Source organism: Triturus cristatus, chromosome 1_1 (assembly GCF_964204655.1).
Source record: "Triturus cristatus chromosome 1_1, aTriCri1.1, whole genome shotgun sequence".
Taxonomy (NCBI): domain Eukaryota; kingdom Metazoa; phylum Chordata; class Amphibia; order Caudata; family Salamandridae; genus Triturus; species Triturus cristatus.
The window spans coordinates 648155398-648177649 of record NC_140579.1 but is presented as its reverse complement, the minus strand read 5'-3'; the positions used below and the strand labels follow the sequence as shown (position 1 = coordinate 648177649).

At 41.7% G+C, this 22252-nt stretch overlaps 1 protein-coding gene across 5 annotated transcripts in view; it reads left to right on the top strand.

The window, feature by feature from the left end:
- Window positions 1-22252, top strand: part of ADAM11 (ADAM metallopeptidase domain 11) — a 789906-nt gene that overhangs the window by 523226 nt on the left and 244428 nt on the right. The gene's annotated exons all lie outside the window — the stretch shown is intronic.

The window sequence follows — 22252 nt, the reverse complement described above, 5'->3', positions numbered from 1 at the left end:
TTGGTATTGGTTTCAACTCGTTTGGGACCTTTTAGCAAGAAGGATCAGAGGACCTTGAGTATAGCCATAGGTCAACACTCCACCCACTTAAGCAGCCCTATGCTGAGACAAAGCACCACGCCTGCAGGAGTTGGGTATCGAGCCCCAGCCAGGTAGAAAGAAGATTGTGGCCTCTGGTCCACTGTTGCCCTCGGGCTCCTGATGACACTGAAAAAAGGCTTTGGAGTTGAAAGCTCCCACCAAAGGGTGTCAAACCTAGACACTCATTAACTTCCCTATTGTCCTAATGACACCATACCTCTCCTTTTGGAGAAAACATTATGCCAAGAGTGGTTATGAAACCGAGTGCTAGGCTTGCGTTGATGCCCAGTTCAAAGGAGTCAGAGGCTTCCAACCTTGAAAGACTGGCAGACAAACTCAAAGCCATACTAATGCTGTTCTTCATCCACCCAGAGACCGCCAAGATTTCTGCTAAGCCATCTTGAGGAAAACTGTCAACCACACTGCTTCCGGCTCCTAACAAACAACGGTTGACTTCTGGAGATGAACTCTCCTTCAACTAACTGCGACACCCGGTACTGAAAAGACACAATGACAAGGTAAAACGCCCTCCATTCTAGTCTCCTACACCCAGACACTCACCACTGCCATCTCCTCTCTCTACACATGCACTTCAACATCCATATTAACACCCCCCCCCCCCCCACCGCCTCCTCAGTCTCATGATAGATCAGTCCATTCCTTTTCTGACCCTGGCAGCCTGTCTGGAGAAAGAGACCCTAATGGCCAGCCTGCTGGGGCAGAAGACAGACTATTCCTGAGACAACTAGTCGACATCACATATGATGTGGAACTAGCCATATCCAGTCAAGCTAGTGCCTCCGGATTACACCATTGCGTGTCATGACGTCATCTAGAGAGCAGCCCACTGCCATAAAGTGGACATACATGTCCCACAGGACAAGGTCAACTTTTTGTTAGAGACCCTCTCCAAGACCGAACGCACGGTGTGGTTCCTGCCTATGCAGGACATCGTCCATCTGTTCTGACAAGGTGATTACATGACGGCGCTCTACCCCATGGACGCCTACTTTAACATATGCATCCACAATATCCAAATTGTTTACCTTTGCTTTGTGGCAAGTGCACATCACTCCCAAGCCAGAGTAATCACTCCGGAGTTACCACGGCTCCAAAGGTGTTCATGAAGTACCCAGCAGTGGTGGTGGCACATCGATAAAAAGGCGACTCACGTCTTCCCCTACCTCTGTTATTGGTTGATAAAGAGCAGCAGCAGGTGGCAATGCCTATCCCACACTAAAATATAATTTTCCCTGCTCCACAGCCTAGGGTTTGCCATTAATACCACCTATTCCCACCTCCAACCTCAACAGATTACACCCTTCCTAGAGTTCTGGATTTACAGGAAAGGTTTACCCCAACCAACAGAGTGTGTTGGCTTTTCAGTAGCTGATGCTTATTTTTCAGCACAGTCGTCAACTCAGTCAGAACCATGATACACCTCCTAGGGATGATGGCCTTGTGCATCTCAATTGTATGCCAGGCCCATATGCATCCCCTACAAGTGTGCTTCACAGGGCAATTTTCACTGGGGGGGGGGGGGGTCACTGGGAAGATCTAGTGTTGTTAAAGGCTACAACTCATCGCTCTCTGCATTGGTGGAACTGTTCAACTTACTGCAGGGATAGCCTTTCTCCAACACTGTTCCTCCGGAGACAATTACCATGGACTCTTCTAGCTACCTGACCTACAGTACATGGGAAACGCACTATAGACAAATTGGTCAGGAATCTTTGCCTACACTTTTCCTCCTCTCCCACTCCTCCTGTATGTGGTGAGGAAAATGAAACAAATATCCCTGATACTCTTCGTGTTGGCTCCGTATTGGGCCTGGGAGCTAGTGCTCCATGCTCCTGGAAATGTCGGTCAGCCCCCAGGTGTAACTTTTGCTCAGGCTGGACCTTCTCACCGAGAGACAAGGCTAGATCAACCACCCAGGCTCCAGACAACTCAAAATAGCAATCTGGCTCCTGAGGTCTTAGAATTTAATCTCTGAATAAAGCCTCCCTCAGTAATGCAAGACCATTCTACTGGAATAACATAGGACTACTACACCGGCCTTCTACGCTGCTAGGTGGAAGATGTTTATCTTGCATTTCCAAAGGCGTGGACCCCTTAAAGCTTAATATCTAGGACATCATCTGTTGTCTTTGACATTGGCAGACATCAGGTCTTGCCTACACATCAGTACAGCTACACCTAGCTGCTGCTTCAGCCTCCATGCAAAACATGGAATATTCATCTCTATTTAGGTTCCTAGCACTCAATCAAGGCTTTACTGGAGGCTCTTAAGAGGTTCAAGTCTCTCAGAATACCTCCAGCCCCTCTGTGGGACCTTAATGTAGTTCTCATATGGCTCATAGAGCTGCCCTTTTAAGCTTTACACTCATGCCTCCTACAGTTTCTTTCCTATAAAGTGGCTTGCTAGTGGCCATTAGACACATACGTGAACTGCAAGCACTCACCTTATAAGAATCTTTGATTCAGGTTCACAGAAATATGGTTGTTCTTGAATCCAGTCCTAACTTTCTCACCAAGGCAGTAGCATCTTTTCTTCTTAATCAGATAAAGATCCCCTAGTCTTCTTTCTGCAGCTAGATTCAGTAACGTAACCAGCTCTACACATGTTGGATGTCTACATTGATACATTGACAAGACCAAGCCCTTTCACAAGTCTAAGCAGCTCTTTGTAGCCTTTACAAAACCCCATAAAGGTCATCCCATCTCTAAGGTAGGTGTAGTAAGGTGGATAGTCTAGTGAATCCAAACCTGCAACCACAAAGCTAAGAGAGTCCTTCCTGTTCCGCCCATGGCATACTCCAACAGTAACAAAAAGAAAACCTTAGCTTTCTTAGATAACATCCTGCTAAGCTGATACCTGTAAATAAGCCACCTGTTCAACACCACAAACTTTTACCAAGCACTGCTGTGTGGACATCTTTGCCCACCAGCAGGTTATAGTTTGCTAGACAGTATTAAGAACTTTGTTACAGACATCTGCATCATGTGCACACACGCCATGGAGGGCACTGCTTAACAGTCTATTGCAGAGCATTTGTATCTACGGGCACACATGTAATGCATGGAAAATGTTACTCAGCCTGTAAGCATCTGTTCATAGCTTGTAGTGCTGTAGATTCACATGCATCCGTCCTCATCAGCGCGACCCATGCAGGTAAAAGCGGTGTTTTTTTTTTTTTATTGAAGTTTCCCTCGTCGTTGTGTTTTGAATCCCCCTTCCCACCGCTGTTACTTGCACGGGCCCCACCTGCATTCTCATCCCTTGAAACTTGTGTTCATTGCAGAGCTCTTCCATTATTACTTAGTTGACACTGCACAATATACATGGTGCACCATGCTTTGCTCACTTTACATTCCATGCGCATTCTCACTCTCTGTGCCAAATAAAAACTAAGATGTAGGCAGTGCCCATGCATATTGTGCACTAAGGGAGGAGTTGAAGCACATGTGTCTCTAAAGCAGTGTTTCCTAAACTGTGGGTCGCGACCTACTGATGGGTCGCGTGCTGATTTTTGGTAGTTCGTGAAAGTCCAAGCAATAAATAAATGTGCATTAAATTCTGTATATATCTTTTCACATTTGCTGCACTTCAAAGACAAAGGTCAAATGTCAGGCTAAGTTTTCTGACAAATTGCTGCTTACTTTTTTATCATGGGGATTGGTGTTTACAAATTCCTCTTACTTTTAAGTCAGAGGAAGTAAAGTGAATTTTGTGACAACCTTGCTGGGTACAGGGACTGTTAAAAGGAAAGGCTGTAGCATGTCATTTTTTTGTAACAGACAACAAAATGAAAATGCCTGTAAATGAACTGTCAACATTCAGCAGTAAGGAAAGCAAAAGCAACTAAAAAATGCATAACTTAAAAAAAATTCTGAAGTGTGATGGAAACAAAGATTTTAATAGGATCAAAACAAATCAAGATTCTTTACTTGGTGACGCACAAATTTAAATAATCACTGAAACCGGATTTTTGCACATTATCATTTGTGTTGAATATAATTTTATCAGTAAAACTGTATGTCTGTGCATATTTAGTGGCCATTTTAATGCAAATTGTACTGAAAGTAAATGACAGGGCGCTACTACACGATGCTTTAGTAACATTAAAAAATTGCCCGCCTTATGTCCATTAAAGGTAGGTGGGTCACGAATGTTTGTCGCTCTAAAAAGTGGGGTTTGGTTCTATAAAGTTTGGGAAGCGCTGCTCTACTTTTGTTTTTAAGAAAATCAGCCTGCAAACATCCGAACCCAACACTATATCACTAGATGGCAGGAGTATGCAGAGCATGTTAGTCTGTAGCACCACATGCTATGAACAGTTGCTTTCAGGATGAGTAAAATGTCCCTTTCAGAATTGTTTTCTCTCTGCCAGTGTGTTTTGCGAATTAGGAAATTCAAATTTCAAGAAAAATCATCACCTAAAAACTAACCGACTACGCGGCAGGTACAAAAATCCCCTTTGGAGTGGAGTTCAGTCGCGGCTCACGCAGGTAAGTGCAGTGGGGCGGTCAACAGACGACAGAAAAATAAGTAAATCCTATTCCGTCGTCTCTCGACATCCATCCGCCCCGGCCCAATGCGCTCACCTGCAGGAGCCACGACTGGCAGAGTTATGTGACACTTATTGACTATATTATATTCTACAGGTATTGTGCTTCAAAACAGTTATTAAACTCCAAGACGGCCCTTTGTTATACCTTTGTAACCTAAAATTTAATTCTTAGGGCTTCATTCACAAAACGTGAAGAAATATACACAGGAATGTTCTTGTTTTTCGAAATCCACAAAATCCCAAGTATGCGTTGGAAATTCAAACGTAGTAGATTTCCAAGCATACCTTCTCCCCTACACTTACTCCTCCAGGTTGTCCGCTATGGTCAAGCTAAAATACGCATTTGCACACTGTTGTTTTTCTCTGCGTATACAAAACATCTTTTCTCTGCACCATGTGAGAATACGAAACTGTTCCTCACCCCTTTTGAATGCTCATTCCATGAATAAAATTACATGTTAAAGCAGAGTGAATAAAGCCATCAGGAATGTTTGAGAAAACAACAAACTTCAAATTTTATTGGATCAGGATTCATACTATAGGAAATTCATCCAATATGATGATTTTCCACAGTAGGACTTGGAATTAGCTATCGGAAAAATCTGCAAATGCTATTCCTGTAAATCACTTATGGAAATTTGATTGTGAATTCCAATTTTTCCATTTGTGAATTAAAATTTTGACTACAATTTGTTTGTGTATTGGACCCGCATATTTTGTTAACTGGGTAGGCACGACAAACCTGCTCAATTATAGTAACTGGTGTGTTCAAAAGTATTTTCCTTTTCCTTACAGTCAGTATGTGTTTATTTGTTCTGTATTATCTCCTTTGTTGAGTCTTACTTGTCTCCTGCTTTTGGAATTCCTAAACTAATTTCATTCTACAGATGCATTAGAAGAAGGTAAAACATGTTTTAATTTGTGACTTTTGTTCATTTGTCAACATATTTTAATTGCATCAACAAGCTATGCCCTTGTTTGTAACATGTTCTTTTTGTCATTGGACAGCATCTTACTCAGGGGTGTTTGGACTCCATTGTGTAAATTGGTAGTTCTTTTTTCTTTTGCGTCGGATGATGCAGGCGCCCACTCAGCCTTTGCACTTCTTGCATGAAAGACGCTCTTTGCAAGTTCCCTCTAAAAAACTCTCTCTCTAGTAAGAACATCAATTCAATTTCTGGCATTTCCATCAGTTTCTTTTATTGAAACGGGATCCCTTGTGTTTTAATGTTTTTTCAGACTCTTGCATCTCATATCACTTATCAGTTTCACATGCTCGTAGATTAATTTATAAAATGTGTTCTTCCTTCAAAGGCTACATACACTCCTAAAACATTTTATGTGTTGTTCCTTACAAAGAATTGTTTTCTTTTCATGGTCTCTCTGCTTCCCAACTGGAATAAGCTTCTCAGGAACAAATGCTGTCTTTTTAAAGGTTTTTGTGTGGAGACGCAGCATAAGGGTCCTCAGAAGCAGGCTCTTCTCCCTACATGTGCATCATCATTGTTCCCTAACCCAGTTCCAAGAAAACATTACCTACCTGAGCCACACATGCTGTTGGATGATGAGCTTCAAACGGTGCATTAGGTGTTGTGGGACCTTTATTTGTGGTGACTTTCACAAGGCCTGCATCTCATGTTTAGGAAATAAATTGGAAGAAACCTTGTCATTTGTATGCTGGAATCCAGCCATAGTTGCTCAGAAATCATTGTTGAAGAAGGGGCTTTTACTGAAGGAGGCCATTGAGGTGGGATGGAAAGTCTTGCACTTTGTCATGATATTCTGGCTTGGTCTTTGTGCCTGGTGTAGTCTATGCTTTGGCAAAGTCTGCTAGTTCCGCGCTCTCAACCAGCTTTCCAGAAGAAACAACCTGTAAATGTACTCATTTATAAAAATGACTCTAAGAGAGAAAAGCAATAGGTTTTACAAGACTAGGGTGCCGCGGTACATTCTTTTCATACCGACAGAGCTGTGAAATTATCTGCCTGTGTTTGAGAATGGGTACAAAGTACTCTAGTACTCTGAGGTCAAAGCTTCCTCTGACAAATAAATCCCCAAGAAGGTCGCTATGACTCTGGATAAATTATTTCACCCAGGCGTTGATCCAGTCTTTCATCAGGGAAGAGGTGTGGCGCAGCGGCCAGGGTGACTGACGCCGGACGCTGGGGATCACGGTTCGATCCCCGGCACTGGCGGTAGGTCAGCCCAGCACCATGTGACTCTGGGCAATAGCTCGCTTAATCTTCCCGACAGCCCCCAGCTCCGGGATGACTAAGGTTAGCTGCACAGGGTGCACAAGGTCTTAGCTAAAGAGACCTGCAGCAACAGGCTGCTCCGGCACTAGTAAAGGTTGGATTTGGATTTGGAAGGTCTCCTTAATGGTGCTGATTCTATGACTAGATGTTGCTGGGAGTTACAAAATATCGGAATTTTATAAATATGCTTCTAAAGAGGTCTGCTGTTGCTGAACCTTGTACTAAGGCTCCACTAAGCCTTTCAGAGACACCGCTTTGTTCATGGAGAATCTTTTTTTAATTGTGTCTGACACCTCAGGCAATTTCTAAACAGCTGTGAAGCAGGGTGAACAAGGACTAAGAGGACAATTACAACGGTATGTTTTACTTTCTTAACTTCTGCCAGGTTTCTCAATCTGAATCTGTATCCATCAGTACAGATGTAAAAGCGAAAGGTTGTGTTTTTTGTTGGTGGAATAAAAAAAAAAAATGCAACCTTTTAACTTACACCTTTGATGATGAATATAGATCCGGCAGATTGCACGTCCCGCCCTTATCTTAATTCAGCTTATGTTTGAAGCTCTTAAAAAGGAGAACAGTCTAAGTAAGAAGACTATTCTCATGAAATTGAATTTGACTGATAAACCTAGCATAAGCTAAAATGTTAATATTATGGAACAACATATTTGTTAAAGAAACTGTGTGTCTCCTTTACTAAGGACTTGTTTTTATAACACTTTCCATCAAACTCAGATTCACAGAGATTTTAATGAAAGGTGGTGCTATTGTTAAACTCTCCTGTTCACTTTATGGGATTCTAATGCGGTCCAGCCAATGGTTTTGTTCTTGTGACATGCAGGCTCAAGTTGGCTTAGAGGCCTATATAATAGGTGTTATAAGTTACCAGGCTATCATGCTTGCTTAATTTCCGCCCTCGTAACACTTATTCCAATGTTTTGATGAACACCTACAGAATTGTTGTAAACAACTGCTTTTTTAATCTTATGAGTATTAAACATGGAGGGATGAGTGAGACCATTCACTTCACTTATCCATGTTCACTTCACACACCAATTATTGATCATCTACATGCATTGTGCCATGCTTAAACCCTCATATAGGCTTTTCGCATGGTCTGCGATTACATACATTTTGAATGTTTTCTCCTCCAACAGCAAATGCCATTGAACTCATTTTGAGTGTTGTGACCAGTTACATGGGTCTTATTTTCAAAACATTATAAGAGACGGTACATAGAAGGTTAAACAATATTGATGGTGTGAGACCTAAGACCTATGAGGTCAGTTACAATCTGTAATCAGCTACTAACAAGAGAAAGGAAGAAGAGAAACAGTGATGTGGCAGAAGCACATGTTATTTAAGGGTGAGACTCGAATGAGTATTATAACGCTGTAGTGAGAAGACCTCAGAGTAACATGAAGGTAGTGTTTCATGTTAAAGTGTGCACCAGGTGTAATCAGGGCTCCACATGAGGGGACAACTGGCCTGGTGAACTTTCTAAAATGACCTAATACTGCTGACATGAAAAATGAGGTGTAATGATAATCCCAAGAAAAACAGTAATTCCTTTACTGCATTTTGACCCCTGCATTTTTTCTCATTTTATTATTTTCTAAGTAATGGCATGATGCTGCAAGGGGAGACAATGCTATTGCTACTGTCAGATCTAAAGAGTCTCTTTAGGGGGAAAATACATCTTCTATTTATGTGAATTACAAGCCACAAAAAAGTAAGTGTTTCTGAAAAAAGTAATTGTTTAAAATTTGGACAACACTTTTACTTTCATACATTTTTTACTTTCAAATTAAAACAAGCATTGGCATAGCCAATAGGTCTCGCCTTTGGGACCTTATGTGTTTAGCCGTGCAACAGTTGATGTTGTTGCACCAAGGATATTGTGCTGCATAACTAAATACTTAGAAGGTCCCAAAAGCGAGACCTATTGGCTATGCCAATGCTTGTTTTCTTTTAGTGGCTGTACACGCTATGAAACCGTGCGTTAGGAAGTTCCTATCGTCCTCACATACGGTATCCGCTATTTGTCAGGATAGTAGAGGACTGATTTATTAGATTCCTAGGCGGTCATCTGTTTTTCATAAATCCAATCCTTAGTGCAGCAAAAGAAGCCCCAAAATCCTCTCAAACGACTGGCCCAATTTATTAACTAGGCTGAGTGAAAAAAGGCTAGTGTAGCTTACAAAAAGCGCACATTATTGCGCTTAGGCGCTACTTTTACTTTTGGTTTATTGTCTTTGTATTCTGCATTAATTACGCGAAGCTTGAATTTATTAATGTATTCTCTGAAGTAGCCTCATTGTGTGGCCTTGTTGATTGTGTGTTCTGCAGTGCTTTATTGCTCCCTTAAGTGGAAAGGTAAACCACTCAAAAGCAATTATTTCCAGTTAATAGAAATGCCGTTAATATGGTCGATGAGAGTAATTGCTTCTTAAATTATAGTCTTATGTGATGTATATTGTACATACTGTAAATTAATTATTTAGGGTTACCGAAGCATTGTTAAGACATGTAATTGCCTTGAACCGTTGATAAATTAAACTACGTGAATATTAAACCGCGAAGGTAATTGTCGTATAGTTCACTTAGGCCAACACGCTTGTATATCTCCAGCAAAGGAACTCTAACACCAGAATACAGGTGAGTAACATTCAACTCTATTAATTAATTATATACAATTTGTTCAGTCGAAAATTCATGCTCACTAATTCCTCATTGCTCAGGATCCAAACAGAGAGCGCCAGGCCTGTATGGGTGCAGTCTTCTTTTCTTTTGTCCCCGGTCCACTCTTTCAACCGGCACTGTGATGAGCACACGCTTCCTAAGTCCAATTTCAGGAATGTCGTTATCATGGCGATCCTACATCTTCAATATAGCAAGAGAGAGGGCCCCACGCAACAAGTGGAGGGAGTGCCGTTATTCAGCTATATAATCAAATCTCACCTTGGGAAAGCACCGTGTTCCACAGGTATACTTTGCACACACTGTCAAAGCCCTTTATAATCCTTCAAACTAGTACCACAACAATATAGAGAAGCTCCAAGTTTTTAATAATGTGTTTTACAAACACTGTTTATAGTTACAGATAGTTTCAATATCAGTGTGCTTAATAGTCTAGTGATCAGACCCAAAATGTAAACAAACAATTATAAATAAATATATATATATATAAATAAAAAAGAGGTGGTGGGGGTTCTGGGGAACCCAGGGTCACACATCCACACGATTAAAGCGTCAACACTCATTCTGCATCAATTTCATGCGGTAGCGTGAAAGCAATAACCTGTCTCCTAACAGCTTTACTGTTCGTGCAAATTGATAAATAAAATCCAAAGTGTATCTGGGATGCAGTGATAGTTGTTGAATAACAAACGCATTCAACACGTGGGGAAATTGCTGGACGTCTTCCTTCTTCTAGGACATTGTAGAAATCCCCCTGGGAGCGCCCTAACTAAATAAAATGAACACGCAAGCCTCTTACGTCACATTCTTTATAATGGGACACTGTGTTTAGTCAAATGTCTCCGGTCACTGTAGTTAAACGCGAAACTTTCAGCGGATGTAACGTGTTTAGAAATGAGCTGCAGCAAGCCAGTTTTGTCATAATGTACAATACTATTACTATGAGACATATCCCATCTGCTGCCCTAAAATGCGGTAAAGCCCGATTATTCCGGAAAGCTCTCTTAAAATAGCGTTTGGGAGGGCTGCATGTCGCCCACTCAGGGAACACGTTCACAAACTTATGTTCACAAGATATATTTGGTACTAAAATGAAACACACAGTTTACAGTGTTAAACCACTTGGTGCAGATGATGTAGTCCCGACAGACAAAACAGTCAATAATAAAACGAAACAGCTGCACTGCGAGCAAATGTCCCCGCACGTGAATAGCTTGTTGCGCACAGATAACACACATTCGTTTAACAAACAATAAACAAAATGTCAAGACATGCAAATTGCTGCAGATGTGCACCTTTATGGATGCCAGTGGGCACGGAAAGCGGTTAGAAGCGTGTAACTTACCCGGCATAGCGGTTGTTGTAGTGCGAAGAGTGCACCAGCAGCCAGGTGTTAAATGCAAAGAGTGCACACAGAGCAAGGGCCGGTGCCGCCCCGCTGGGCACATTCTTGATCAAGCCCATAGTGTGAACGCTCAGGTACAGCAACGAGTAAACTTCTGCCCGGGAGCCTGAGCCGATGGAGAGTTTCACGCAACAAGGTGAAGTTTTGTGTGCAGATTGCTTACTGGCGGCACATGGTGTTTCAGCCCAGTGATAGAAGTTCCCAGAATGCCTCTGCTGCTCCCCCTGCTGGAAGACTTTGGGTACTGTTCCTAGATGCACAAGGACAGCAACACGAAATTGAATAAGACCTGAATTGCACTCGCGAGTGAAGCGCGAAGTGAACAGATCCTTCATCTGCCAAACTCATAGTGACAGAATATTTCATTGCATACACGCTTTATTCGTTCGCCCTAGAATTTATGAATTATATTTCAGTCCCATCCTGTCTAAAAGCTCTAATCGATCACTACACATCTGACAGCTTCCTGTCTTGTTCAAAAGTCATGCTGTAAGGAGTCTGGCTCAAGGAGCAAATATCAACAAGCATTGGCCGCGCGGCCGTAAAAGTAACGGCCGCGCGGCCGTGAAAACGAAAGTGATCGCGATCAAAGCAAAAGACGTGCGGATGAGTGGTGCTAATGACCCCTGAAAGACAGATGGCGGCTGCGCGCGTGCACGCTCGCGTGAACGCAAGTGCTAGGCCAGCCAGTAGCACTTTGAAAACTCACCTACTAAAGTCTCTCCGAGCAGCGCATGCGCTGGCTCAGCGAGACCTAAAAACGGCTTGGTGGAAAATAATGGTCTATGACAAATATGCAGTAAGTTGGTCAGCAGAATGAGTAGGTATATTTTCCCACTACAGAATTCTGTTTTATACGGAGCCCTAAAAGAGGTGAAGGATAGTGTATGCCAGATATGAAGTATGGTGTTTTATGGACTGAGAAAACAAAAGTTTCAGACGGAGTAGGATACACATATTATAGCATGGAATGGAATGGACAGATAGAATTGACCTATGTGTGCTTTACATATAATCCACACAGTCAAGTAACTTGCATGAGCCCAGTGACTCAAAGAGGAATCCTGTTCTTGCTGGCGGTGTTTACTACGTATGATGATTCTGTATTATCATATTTCAACTGACCTTGTTCCACTCAATGTTTATTTTTATGCAAATAGCTTGTTTCCTAAAATGTGCAATGAAGAGGTTAGAAAGGGGAGTGGGTGAAGTCATTCCTTGCTAGTGGGTTGTATGCAGTTACCAGTACAACTTAAAAAGTTGGAAGAAGAGAAGAAAACAAATACTGCGCACGAGAACTTCTGCTTATTGTGACTTGATGTATATGTTCTGTCATCATGACTTGTTTACACAGAACACACCCCATCTGCCTTAATGTATCCACAATTGAATGTAAACTAATATTGGTGGTTTTCAGTCCCTAACACTCGAAAACCTAACTATATTCATGAACCTAATTTAAATGAATACTAGTACTTCGTATGCCCTGTAACCTGAACCAAACCATCAATGGTACTATCTTTGCTTAACTGGATTGATGTTAGTACATTAGGAGGATTCTAGATATCAGAATTAATAGTGATGAGCATTAAGGTGATTGTACAGTCTTGATATGCAAAATCACAAATAATTATGTGTTTGAAACACTCTGATAATCTTGCTGTTCCAGAGGCCTCAGATAACAGCTTTATCTTAGCCTTGCTCGTTACACAACTAAGGTTGACCTGCCCTTTGCAAACGGGCTCTAGACGACTGCACGCACTGTGAAAACTTTAGTGGGACTGGTATACTACATCGTAGCGGAAGGCATAATTGGGACATTTTACTGTCTCTTGAGCTTTCCATCTTACCCTTTTCGCTCCCACTCATTCAGCTCTCTGAGACCACCAATCTAGGGCTGTATCTTAATCAGTAAGATTAGGTTGGTGTGAAACTCAGATTTCCCAGCATGGTGGCCAGCAGGTTCACGGAGTGAGATGACCTAGGGATCCTACACCCATAAAAGGTCAAAAGCTTTTGGTGCAGCTTTCTGACTTTTTTTTTTAACATTCAACACATGGAATGTGATCTAATAAGTATTTTTTGAAAATTGTGCAGTAACGTCAGTTGTTAGGACACAAATTTGTTTCAGATTTTGTTGATGGAATAATTCAATCACACAAAAGGTGATGGGAGTAATACTTGCAAATACTCTTAACCACTGACAAACGCTAGGGTAGCATTCCAACCCATTGTTTTTCTACTAATGATCTATTCTAGACAAAGGCCACCTTATGCAAATCCCACCAAAAGGAAAATAACCCTCATCAGTGTAAACCTATAGGCACTGTTAAACACCAGCACAAATACAAACTAAAATGCCATTGAAAGAAAGGAACGTGAGTGAGAATTAGTAATGTTATTTTATTCCTTAAAGGGGGTAACACAGTATAACTTTGTTATAGAAGGTAGGAGCAAGCAATGCTGGTCTATGATTATTCTGCTTGGGCTTTGTTTAGGCATGTTGCAAAAATACTGTCTCTTCTATTTTTTTGTGAGTGCTTGGATTAAAGGTGCAGGGTTTAGAAACATATTTTAGGTCTGATGTAAATATTTTATACACTGTAGAGAATCTGGGAATATTAAAATAATATGTGCTCTTTTGGGGTATTTAATTCTTTCACTGGCTGACCAATAAGAGTCTTGTTCAATATGTACTTTCACATTTACACAAAGACAAGAATGAGTAAAACCCTTTTACTCATCCGGCCCCCTACTCTAACAAGCATTTACAATGGAATAGGTCTCGCAATGACATTATTTTGAGCTATTGACATTGTAAATAGCAATGCCTTAAAAAAAATGAAAATGCATTGTTATTTACAATATCCAAAGCAACACCTATTGCATTGCATAGCGCGGAGTCCATGAAGACAGCGCCACCCTCATTAAAGTAAAAAAAAAAAACATTTGAAATGCAATAGGTCTCACATTTACGTGAGTTTGAGCTATTGACATTGCAAATGACAATGTCTTTTGTTTTTGTTTTTAAAACATAAATAAAAGGCATTGTCATTTACAGCGCCAATAGCTTAAACTCGCAAATGCTTGTTTTAAATAAGGTCCATGAATTTTATTGCTAGGTGTTGTTGTCCATCATGTGAATGTATCTTCAAATATTGCCTCTCCTCTAACCACATGGCATGGCGATAATTTTTATCACACTTTTTCTCTTTGTACTTATTTCGGAAATAAACATTTGCATTCTTTTCGTGCTGGAAAGGAGAGAGTTACAGAATCTCCCATGTTTGCAATAGGCCAAACGACCTCATGTCTTCATCATGTTTAATTAGTTTTTATCAAGCACTGACGAGCCCAGTCAGGGCTTTGGGCGCTGTACATTAACTCAAAGGGTTGTTTCTTCTGTGATACTGGTGCTGTGAAGATACGCAATTAGTAAGGCACGCGGTGGGAAGCAATAAATGATTTTAATGGTAGTAGAAAGAGGCATGGCATGGAAGGAAGAGATCCAGTTCTGTGCCCGAGGAGTTGATCAAAAGGTCAGCACCATCTGTTTGAAGTGTAACCGCTTGAGCTCATAAGGCGAAGGGGGGACTTCACAGTTGTACAAGGCTGGAAGAGAGATGCTGCAGTGGATGGAAATAATGAGGCAACACAAGGCTGGGTCTTAACCAGCTAATTCTGCCTGGCAATACAGAGAGCACCGGGGTTTACACGCAATCAGCCACTTACTCTGGTCAGCTGGAGTTAAGCCCGTGGCTCCTTTCCTGTACTGTATTTGTAGAAAATATGTTTAGTTTGTATGTTTGTGCCATCTACACCTTTCTCTATACGTGTAATGAGCAAGCGTGTCCGTTAGAACAGCGTCATCCTTTATGAAACTGGAGTGGTGTGAAGTCTATTAAATTGAATAGTGTTATAACGCCATATCCCCAACCTCTTTGATTTAATTAAAAAATGCACGCTTCTATAAATTACAGTCTGTTAAGTGTTCGGGAGACAGAAGCAAACTCCCCTTCTCCCCACCAAGCACCCCCACGTCTCCTCCCCTGACGCACAGGGGTTTCCCATGGATTGACAAGGCTCTTTCACTTGGACAGACTCACGTTCCTTCTAAAATGAAATCTGAGTCAAGCCTTTGAAGTCGCTGTGTACCCATTACTTCGTCTACGTGGAAAAGCGTTATGCTACCTCCATGTTTAATCCGAGGCAGCCCCCGTTCACCCCACCCCCTTTTACCCCCGGCGCACACACACTAGCCATCTCTCTCATACTGAATACAGACACATGCGTACCCCAAATGTGAGGAGTACACATCTGAAAAAAAGCTGAAATACCCATAACGGCAACCACAGACAGAAGATTTTTCAGCGTTCAGGTAGCGCATTCCACATAAAACGCCTACAGCATGCACTCTGCTAATGCCCCATCAAGAAAAGTCAAGCACTCTGCTAACCCCTTACAAAAATCACAGATCATAGGGGAGGGGCCATACATTTGGTGGGGGCGGGGCTGCCAAACATGTCTGGATATGCCCCAGCAACTTGTTGACGGTTTGCAGCAGTCAGTCTGGACATCTGATGGGTACTGGCTCTGTAGCACCTCGCAGAATTACACACTGGAACGCCCATGTGCCTGTCACGTGGCCCCGCTCCCGCAGTCTGCAACATGCATTAGGGCTCCTCACTGCGCCACACATGCCCCCACCTCACCATTCTTCAATGTGTGTAGGTGTGGAGAGCCACAAGTATAGCTTGAGATATCTAGGCGCTAAACAGCAAGGCATTACAGATCCTGCGAGGAGTGGATGGACAGAGAGTGACACGACAGAGAGCTCGTGATCAGAGGGTGCTATGGACAGAGGAAGACTATGAGGAGACAGAGCATGTGATGAAAGGAGGAAACAGGGAGAGAAGAGACAGAGCCCACGACGGAGAGAGGAAGAGTATGAGGAGACAGAGCATGTGATGAAAGGGGGGACAGGGAGCCGAGAGACCAAACCCGCTACAGAGACAGGAAGAGTATGAGAAGATAGAGCATGTGATGAAAGGAGGGACAGGGAGACGAGAGACAGAGGGCGCTATGGAGAGAGGAAGAGTATGAGAAGATAGAGCATATGATGAAGGGAGGAAACAGGGAGAGGAGAGATCGAGCCCACAACGGACAGAGGAAGAGTATGAGGAGACAGAGCATAGGATGAAAGGAGGGACAGGAAGACGAGAGACCGAGCCCACAGCGGAGAGAGGAAGAGTATTATAAGATAGAGCATGTTTAATCCGAGGCAGCCCCCATTCCCCCACCCCCTTTTATCCCCTGCGCACACATACTAGCCATCTCTCTCATACTGAATACAGACACATGCGTACCCCAAATGTGAGGAGTACACGTCTGGAAAAAAAGCTGAAATGCCCATAACGGCAACCAAAGACAGAAGATTTTTCAATGTTCAGGAAGCGCGTTCCACATAAAACGCCTACAGCATGCACTCTGCTAATGCCCCATCAAGAAAAGTCAAGAACCCCGCTAACCCCCTACAACAAGAAAACAAGCGCGATGCAAACAAAATTAACACGCTGCTGCCAAGCACCCACAGTCTGCCGGGATCCCCCTGTCCTCCCTGTGACCCCTTGCGACTCTGAGCTCCATGCCTGCCTGGAGTAAACAAAGTCATAAAAGGAAGCATGACCTGTGAACTGCGACAACCAATCAGAGAGCCTACTGCTGCATGCTTCACGCGTGACTGATAAGAATAGTCGTCACAACACACGTAAAGCAAGCCACCGAGTCCGGAGGGGCCAGACCAAAAAGCCAAAGGGAGGCAACACAGATAGCTTATTTCCAATGGCTGGCCACCATTTAGCATAAACGGTGCCGCCAGCCAATGGAAATAAGGGGCGGGGCTAAAAGCCCTTTTCTAAAAGTACTCATCTGCATTAAATCTCGCCGAGCTGGCTGCGCATGTGCGCAGCAACGCTAGCCGAGACCTAAAAAGTCCGTATTGTTAGCAGGTCATCTGCCAAACAATCCATGATTTAAACATTAAATGCAAGGTACAGTAACAGGTACCTGTAAAAAGAGTGCTGTCACCATGCACAAGGGATGTTGGTGAAAACATGGTGCAAGCCTTTCCATACACCAATAAAGTTCATAGCTGTAAGGTGTCCCATTGTAATGTGTGATAACGTCAGCTAATCACAGCTTTTTACCCAACTGCACTTTACTGCTTCTGTTTTTGAGCCCATAGTTACAATGTTAACAGCAAAATTTCAAATCCCAGATTACAATGTGATGTTGGATAAAACGTCAGGACTGACTGTAAATGAGACATTTGCAATAGGGACACCTGGCAGTTATAAATGTCTACACAACTTCATCACCACCTTGATGTAGTCAGGCAAAGAGTACAGAAAAGCAGTTGTAAGAATGCTTAAAGCATAAGTTTCAAGTGCCTTAGAATGCAGGGCCATAAATTAATCTGGTGCAATTCAAAATTGTAAATATTTCCCAAGTTACTATGCTGTTGGCAGGGTTGACCAGCCCTACAGTGTAATAATATTCAGTAAAGAGCAGATGAATAACCCCCAACTGTGTCCAGAAATGTGTTTAAAAAATAATTGAATATAGTATTCTTATTTTTTTAATCCGTTAATAGTCCTGTAAACTAAACAAAGTCTTGACAGAGTGAGTGTGAGAGGTAATGAGATGTGAGAGAGGGTAACAAGATGTAAGTGAGAATGCAATGCACAGATTTTCTATGCTTAAACAGTCTAACATAACCCATTTGACAAACTTCCTATGGGAAGACACTACACGCCGTACATTACTTCTCCTTTAAATTAAATATGTGCTTTATAACAATCACTGCAAAAAACATGTTTTGTAAACACTGAAAAAAACACAGTTTTGTCGATTTTGGGTGTGAAAAATACTGATAAGCGCTGATTTCAAAGGGTTAGGAAAACACTGAGAAAACACCAATGAAAATTGCAAAAGATGAACCCTGAAAACAGGACAACCTAGCTGAACCTCACTGAAGAGGCCTAGCAAGGCTGAAACTGGTCTACGGTTGCTTATGCTCCCTTCTGGAGTGGAATTTGTCTGACAGTTCAGGATGGACTGTTCCCATGAGACGCAGGCTTCATTACTGATATGCTTAAGGCGACCCTTTGTGTAGATTGGCAAGGTGGGCAAAAAGGGTGGGTTGTAATGGTACTCCGAGGGATTGCCAGTGGAGGTTAGACTATTTGCACGCATTCCCCCCATCACTTTTTTTGTGATTGATGGGATAACCCAAAACATCCTGGAGATGATGACTCTCTTGGTTGGCTCGTTCTGTGCAATACGGAACTGGGATTAAAACATATTGTACAACTGCTTTTAGGTCTCAGTCTAGCTCTGCAACATGAAGCATAAAATACCAGGAACATTGTTATGTCCTTTTGTCCTGCTGTACCAGGTCACAGTCCACCAACAAAACAGAGCACTTATGCATCTAATACAGACATTGTAGGACTAATTCACATAAACAAATGTTTGCCTGCCAAGTATTCACCATAGGATGCTTAACATTTACTACTGCATAATTGTACATCACACTTGCGTGTAAGAAAAAGGTTACCTACCTGTAACTGCAGTTATCCAGTATTGGTATCTTTCATAGATTCACATGCCCAAATTATTCCCCGTCATCGTAGTGGGAGTCCCACGGTACATATAACAAAGTAGTAGATAGTAAATAGTGCATTCCATAGGCTATCATGGTGGTAACCATGTACTCTATAGCCTATTAGCCTCCTTTTACAAAAAGGACCAAACTAAAAACACAACCAATCAGCAGCCAGTCCCCTCTAGAACCTTCCCAAGAGAGGCTGAATCCCTCAGATCTTCCAGCACAAGTGTAGTTAGTACTGAATTGTAGAGGTGCCTCTCCGGGGAGGAGGGTGGGTTGCATGTGAATCTATGAAAGATACCAATACTGGATAACTGCATTTACAGGTAAGTAACTTTTTTCTTATCCAGTATTGGGGTATCTTTCATAGATTCACATACCTGAATCAGAATAGTAAGCAGTTCCTTATTTGTATGTATGTATATATTTAAAAAACCATAGAAATTCACTGAAAAAACCATAGGTTTCAGGCACGTTATAGTTAGAGATTACCATTTCAAATACCATAGAAATTAACTGAAAAAACATAGGTTTCAGGAACGTTATAGTTAGTTGGACATTTCACTTGTATAAAACCATAGAAATTCCGGCGTTATAGTTAGTTCAGCTAACTATAACTCGCGCCCCCGCAATGCACTGCTGATGACGTTGCATATTACATAATTCAGGACATGGTCAGTGACATCACTGATGACATCACTGATGATGTGTCAAATAACATCACTGATGACATCACTGATGACATTATCCATGTGAAAATCTGATGCACCTCCTCACACCTGAATATAACCTTTGATACACCCACTCTAAAATATAGACACATCAATACCAGTTACTAAATACGCACTGACTGATTCCTAGGTCTACACACACATCCACTCATTCACCCATACAGTTATTCATACATGCAGTCACTCATCAATATAACACTATCATTTGCACTCATACACCTATACAGACACTCACACACTGACACATATCCAGAGTTACTCACACACCTAGTCAGTCATGCAAAGAATCAATCATACTTCCATTTACTCACCTATACAGTTATATAGACACCACCTCACTTATTCATACAGGTATTAACACATAATTACTCTCTTATAGACTCACTGATACAAATGCACACTCATCCATGCAGCCACTCTCACAATTACTGACTCTCACATATAGTTATTTATATACACCATCACTCGCATATACTACCTTTTACATATGTATTTACTTGCACATGTACCACTGAGACATCCATTCACTCAACAACACACCCATACACACTCACCCACCCATACAGCTGTTTCCACATGCACTCTTGAACCCATACACCCAGTGAATCAACCACTCACACATCTATGCACAGAGTCATACACCTCCCACCCACCCACCCACACACTCAGGCAGCCATACAAATACTCAGGCAAGCAATCAATAACCCATATAGACACTTATGCAACTACTCACCAACCCATGCAGCAGCTTACACAACAACAGACAGACTGATACAGAATTTCACTCAGTTTATTCACTAACCCATGCATTCAGTAACACACATTTAATCACTCACTTATACATCAGTCACGTACCTACTTAATTATCCATCAGTGATGTCATCAGTGATGACACTGACCATGTCATGAATGATGTATGTGACATCATCAGCAGTGCATTGCGGGCGCGCGTGTTATAGTGAGAAGAACTAACTATAACGGAGGAATTTCTATGGTTTTGTACGAGTGAAATGTCCAGCTAACTATAACACACCTGAAACCTATGTTTTTTTCAGTGAATTTCAAAGCTTTTTTAAATGCTAATTTCTAACTATAACGTCTCTGAAACCTATGGTTTTTTCAGTGAATTTCAAAGGTTTTTTAAATGCTAATTTTTAAGTGTAATAGTAGTTATACCTATTTTTTTGTACTGATTTTCTACAGTTTTTTACTGTTTATTTATAAATATTTTATTCATTAAATAACACTATCTTTTTCTGAAAATTGCAAAAAAGAAATAAAATTAAAACTGAAATATTGTTTAATTTTGTTGTTTTATTTTTTTATTTTAATATATTTATATTATTTTCTTTTGTATTTTTTTTTTCCCAAAATTTTTCTGAGTCGCGCACCCAAAGCGTACACATAACGGTGGGTGCGCGGATTTTAGCCGCCATTTTAGAAACGTCGTGAAGGATCCGCGTACGGTGTGCGACGGCATCGTGTTTTTCTGTTATATCATATACATTTAATATTACGTGATGTGTGCGATTGGTATGCGACCAGTCCGCGACTCCTGCTCCCGCACATTTGCGACACATGTGCATTACGGTATGCGACGCTTGTGCGGTGGCGGGTCCCGCGTGACGTCATATACGTGCTGGGACACGCTGGGTGCGCGACTCCCGCGAATTTTTTTAATGTTCTAAAATGATATGTATGTGTGTTTAATATACATATTAGGGCAAGAGACTATCTAAGATATTCATAAAAATAATATATTTGTACTTATATTAAACTTATATTATTTTTAAATACATTTTCGAGATGTCGCGTCGGGTGCGTGCTTCGTGAGTGCAGAGTGCGCGGATCCCATGTGACCTAAAAAAAAAAGATTTCATTTGTTCATAACATTTCCCACTGTAACTATTGAAGGACCACACCCATTTTAATCATTCTTGTTGGAGCATCTTTAGAGAGACATCTCTTTTCCTACAAGAACCCTTTTTGCTTGTTTTTTTTTTGTGTTTTTCAAAAAATATCAAACAAAATGGCATCTGGACAGCAGCAGCAGCAGGAGGAAGTATCTTCTGAAGAAGAATTTTTGCAGGAGGCACCACGTCCACAGAGGCCGGAATCTGTTGTGTGGAAATTCTTCACTTTTCCACCTGGAGAGAAGAAAGTACAAGCATCTCCGGACCACAAATCCTCTCAATCTTGCTCGGGAAGAAATGAGGCGAGCTGCTTTGAACCCCTCATCTGCTGTGGCAAGTACATCTGGAGCATCCTCAGGAACACCTGCAATGGACATTAGGCCTGAATTCGCCTTTCTCGAGCAACACTGCGTGAAGTGTAAGAAACTTATATGCTTCGGTGAGCAGTCGGTGGATGCAGTTTGTGCTGCGCAACGCAACCATCGTTGTTAATTTTTTGTTTTTTTTGTTTTTGGAATGATAAGTATTTCCAAATGTTTCCTGTTTTATTTGTTCTTTTTTTTGTTCATTTTTTGAAAAAATACCAAAAAATACAAAATTGTTCCCCCCCAAAAAAATACAACAGAAAAAAGAAGAAAGAAAAAGTTCTTATCAGAACTACCTTATCTGGTTAAAGAAAGAACTATAATTGCAAGGTAATGTGTGAAAGTTTGGTTGAATATATGTATACAGCATGATTGACTGAAAGAATGCATTAGTAGTGTATGGTGAATTTATAGGTGAAGATTTATGAGGAAGTACTGCAGCGTGACACTGCAAATTCTTTAGATGCACTGCACTGTGGCACTTCCGAAGCACAGGGATGTGACATATGTACATGAATATGTTCCAACTCTGTGCTTCCCTCTGCACTGCTGCACAAACTGC